This window comes from Schistocerca cancellata, chromosome 10 (genome assembly GCF_023864275.1).
Source record: "Schistocerca cancellata isolate TAMUIC-IGC-003103 chromosome 10, iqSchCanc2.1, whole genome shotgun sequence".
In the NCBI taxonomy this organism is placed as follows: Eukaryota; Metazoa; Arthropoda; class Insecta; order Orthoptera; family Acrididae; genus Schistocerca; species Schistocerca cancellata.
The window spans coordinates 4,258,676-4,264,265 of record NC_064635.1 but is presented as its reverse complement, the minus strand read 5'-3'; positions in this window follow the sequence as shown (position 1 = coordinate 4,264,265).

Genomic DNA, 5,590 nt, shown 5'->3' with positions numbered 1-5,590 from the left:
ATTTTTTGCTCAAAAACGGGCTGTTCGAGCTATATGTGGTGTAAGTTCGAGAACCTCTTGTCGACCCCTATTCAATAGTCTGGGAATTCTGACATTGCCCTCACAGTATATGTTTCCTTTAATGTCGTTAGCAATATTAGTCTATTCCCAAGAGTTAGTAGCTTTCACTCAGTTAATACTAGGCAGAAATCCAATTTGCATGAGGAATGCACTTCCTTGACTCTTGTGCAGAAAGGAATGCAGTATTCTGCTGCATCCATTTTCAATAAGCTACCACAAGAACTCAAAAATCTTAGCAGTAGCCCAAACTCTTTTAAGTCTAAATTGAAGTGTTTCCTCATGGCTCACTCCTTCTATTCTATCGAGGAACTCCTGGAAGAGCTAAAAAATTAAGCAAATTCCAGTGTTAGATTGTTGATTTTTCTTTATTTAAACTTACGACTTCTCACCTGAATATGTTTTTTTTTTTATATTTCATTTTATCTGTTTCTAATATCGTGTTATAATTTCATGTATTGACTCGTTCCATGACCATGGAGACTTCTCCTTAATTTGGTCCCACGGAACAATAAATAAATAAAATAAATAAATGACACTTCTATTCAGAGACAGTGGTAACACTGAAGACTTACGACAGTCCCTTGGATGCCACAAAAGGTGGGACACGGCTGTTAAAAATATGTGGCATAACCAGTGGTCTGCGTGGTCTGCCACGTGTTCCCATGCTGACCAGAAGGTTGGTGAGGAGTTCTTGTGGTATGGCCACACCTCCACCAGCGAGGTCGACAGTTCCTGGATGGTCCTCTGTGCTTGTGGAGTTGCTGCAGTACTTCTACCTAACACGTTCCACACGCACTCATTGGGATTTAAGTAGTGGTGGGGGGGGGGAGGAGGGGGGGGGAATGTGCAAGCAATGTGCAGGCCAGTACATTCCCCGAATATCGTCCCGTTCCAAGAGCTGCTCCACCTGCCGTGTTCGATGCGGTCGCGCTTCTCATCCAAAAAGGTTGAAGTCGGGGCTGAATGCACTCCTGCAAAGACGCACATTGGGTAGGAGTACAGTGTCACAATAACGATGACCAGCGAGTGTACCGCATTCGGAGATTTATTGCTCAGTACAGCCATGACACATTATGTCGCCCCACACTAAAACACCCCTACCTAGCCTTCTTATTGCCCAGGGAACGTGGAAGCCTCACGCTGAGATTTTGATGGAAAATGTCACATGCCTAAAGTACTAGGAGCAGGAAACAGCCCAGCTAACAACTTTGAATAAAGCATTAAAGGTGACCTGGAAGGAATAGGTGCAGCGAAAGCATACCTCCTTTGTATTTGTGATGGTTTGACATTGCCATGCCCAGCCCTGGGTTATCATGGGTGTTACCACTTTGGATTGCTTTTGATTGAAACGTTGCATCATTTCTGTGCTATGCCTGTTGCAGCAATTGCAAGATCGATATACACAAATCATATTTGTTGAGAATCATCGAGCACCTTTGTGAAAGTATAAAAGGGGTCGTATGTGATTACTGGTGTCAAAGGGGCACATTTTTTGGTTAGTCAGATTACAGACACAGAGTACTGTAAGAAATTAGAGCAGGTCAGCACGATAATGTACGTAAGTTTCCAGAAAAATAAAGCTGATTTTTTTTCTCCAGAACGTTGACACGTTGAAAAATAAGATTGACAAGCTTCTTGTATGGCTAGGAGATGTGGAAAATTCTGAAATGATAGATGTTCTGTTCCTCTCTGGACACCATATAACGACAGGTATGAAGAAGTTAAAAATCAGGGATTATAGACTAGCATCATTTTTGTGTAGGGGTTTTGGCACGAAGTTAAAAACATTGAAACAAATAGTTTCTATGTTGATCAGAACCTAGAAGAATGTGCTTATGAATTGTTACTGTTGAACACTTCTCTGGTAATTGTAACAGTCTGCTGATCCACTCTAAGAAAGTCAGCTATTTATGACAAATCTAGCAGGATTATTGAGCTACCTGTCAGACAAGAAAAAAAAAAACAGTTAATGGTGTGCGGAGATTTCAATGTAGATTTCTTAAAAGATACGGACATGGGAAAAGGAACTACAATCATTATTTTGGTGTTTCAGTCTAATTTCAGTATTCAGTTTTCCAGTTAGTGTGCAGCAAAATAGTGGGACACTGACTGATTACATTTTTATAGACAGTGCTCAGGCTGACCCAATTAATATGTACCAAATTATTAATGGACTACCTGACCATGATGCACAATTAATGGAAATAAACAATACGGCACTTTGCAGCTGTAAGGCAGGTTTATACAAAGCAGTGAGGCTTATCAATGAAAAAAGGATACACTGTTTTAGGAGTAAGCTAAGAGGGCGAGGTGTGGAATGATGTATACCTAGAAACAGATGCTAATATCAAATTTGGTTTATTCCCTAGTAAATTTGTCAATAATTGAAGGCTGCTTTCCCAAAAATTTATCCAAGAGATCCATTGAAATAACAGGTAAGCTATGGGTAACTAAGGGAATTAAAATAGCATATAAGATGAAGAGGTATATCCGTGTAAATGCCAGAATAAGTTGGGACCCATCATTACTTGCATACTACAAGTAAATACTGTAGTATTTCAAGGAAAATTATTAAAATGTCGAGAAATACATATGCCCTGACAGAAATTAATAATGTAAATGTTAAAACTGTTTGGAGTATTGGGAAATGGGAGACAGGACAGCCAGACAGGGTGAAAGGCACCATGACAATTAAACCAAACAAAAATTTTATGACCGATAATTCACAGTCACTTTCTAAATGTGACAGCAAAAAGTAGGATTAAATGCATCAGTGCAAGAAGCAAGAGAATAAAATAAACATGCCATTCCACAAAACTGTAAGCAACTAGAAGTAGCAATAACTTTTATCACTGAAATTAATAGAATTATAAAAATTGTGAAAACGAAGCTCTTGTGATGTTGATAGAATTTCAAATAGAGTTGTTAGACATCGTTCCAACTTAATAAGTAATGTTGTTAGTGATGTACATAATGCATCACTGGCACAGGGAATTTTTACAGACCAGTTAAAATATGCAATTGTTAAATTTTTATAAGAAAGATAATAAGACTTCCCTTAATGACATATTTTTCCAAAGTGATCGAAATAGTAATGTACTCGGCAGTCTCACACTAAAGTCGAAAACATTTACTTCATACATCACAGTTTGGATTCTAGAAGGGTTGCTCAGCTGAGAATGCTATTTACACATTCACTCATGAAACAGTACAAACTTCAAATAATAAAATATCCCCTGTTGGTATTTTTTGTGATCTGTTTGAGGCATGTGATTAGATCATGCTCCCTTCTTAGAAAAACTTAAGTTTTATATGATTAATGCTTTGAGACACAGCTGGTTTGAATCATGCTTTAACAGAATACAAAAAGGTTGTGGTGAATAATTCAAACAATATTGGAAGGTTAGAAAATTTTAGTGATCAGGATAAAATCACAAACGAAGACCCACAGGGATCAATTTTGGGTCCACTGCTGTTCCTTATAGGTGAATAACCCTCCACTTAACATTGAACAAGTAGAATTGGTACTTTTTGTAGATGATACTAGTGCTACAATACATCCTATTACAGAGAAAGTAACAGGTGAGATTCTAAATAATGGTTTTAAAACAACTGTTAAGTGGTTCTCAGAAAATGGTCTCTCCCTAATTTAAAAAAAACCACTCACACTATATTCAGTTCTGTACAACAAATAGTGTCATACTAACAATTGATGTAGCACATAAGCACACATCAGCAGATAGAACGCTCCAGATTTTTGGGTGTTCATAATGATTTGACCTGGAAGAAACATATTACCGAGCTTCCCATACAATTAAATTCCGCAAGTTTCGCTGCTTGTGTAACTGCTAATTGTGGAAACTAACCAATTAATCTCCTGTCGTATTTTACACATTTCCACTCAATACTGTGTAATTTTACTGGTATAATTACTTGATGCAGAAATGTGCAAAGTATTAAAGTCAAAGACAAGAACTGTGTTGAATGCTACAGTAAATGTACAACATACTCAGCGTTATTAATCCAGTATGATCAATTCATCCAATGTTAAGCAGAGGATAATCCAGTATGTTCAATTCATCCAATGTTAAGCAGAGGATGTAATTTAGTTGCAAAAAACCAATTTGTAAGCAGACCTTATGTACGAATGCATCAAACAGTGAAAATGCTATAAGCTTTATTTCTAAGTGAGTAAAAGAGCGATACTGACTAGAAAACAGATCTTGGGTATGAACAAGGATCACCGAAAGCACAATCTAGAGAGAACACTTACTCGATTTTTGTGCAAACCACTTACTCGATTTTTGTGCAAACCACTTACTCTGTGCGAACCCTGTATGTGTGCGAGAAACGCGTAAGGGAACTGATGAAGCATTCTAGTGGTGTCATCAGTGAGTTACGAACGCTCTGTGAGTGAAACATAACTTTTAAATTGAACGAAAAGACGTTCGCATAATAACCGTTTAACTAGATGAGAATATACTTCAGTGAGACCTGAGAGATGAGCAAATGCATGTGGAGAAGTACATGCGGAGTAGGAAACTGTGTGTAGAGACCGTGTCTCTGCAGCGCTCGGCATCTGACATACCAAATGGTCTCTTGGAAGCAGCGAGCACCACTGAAGCTGACAAAGCAAATTTTAAATAAACAGACGGGCATGTGCACGACCAGGAACGCTGATCTGCGTGAAAAATGGTGGTGCAAAAGCGTCGAGACTATTGTCAGCCGAAAATGAGCAGCAAAATGCCGAACAGAAGCCGAACTATACAGTTATAGTGCGTAGCACAGTACGTACAAGACACGATGTGAATGACAAACATTAACCACTTGTTTACAGGTGTCATTAGACGTGTATTTTGTGAGCTGACCAGTCTCTGAACCCTGCGGCCGGGGCTTCGCGGCCAGCAGAGCGCCGCACATCGCTCTCTCTCTCTCTCTCTCTCTCTCTCTCTCTCTCTCTCTCTCTCTGCCCCCCCCCCCCCCCCGCTCTCGCAGCTGCTTCTCAGACTGCACCGGCACCACGGCGTCCTCCACGCCTGACAGTGTCGTCAACAATGAACAATGTGATCTATACATAGGGGTAGAAGAAACCACCTACGTAACACGAAAAAAGAGTTCCAAAAACATAACGAAAGAATGGACTTTTTTTCCATTGTATTCAATGCTTTCCAAATAATTAAAGAACACTGAAATTTTACATGAATTTGTGATACATGTGTGTAGATGTTCTAAATATTCTACGAATTGAAATTTACAACCATGATTGTAATTTTAAGTCTGGTGATATATATATATATATATATATATATATATATATATATATATATATATATGACTTTAATATTGAGGTAGCCACATGAATCTCAGACATAAACGGACAACACCCGACGGAAGTCAGGTGGTGTAGTCTGAGGGCTACGGGCGGGTTTTCGATATTCCATCTTGCGTTTTCCCATGCCTTGTAATCCAGATACGGCAGCATTAATTTACTTACATCCCCAGAAGTATCCAAAGTGTCTCTTACGGACTA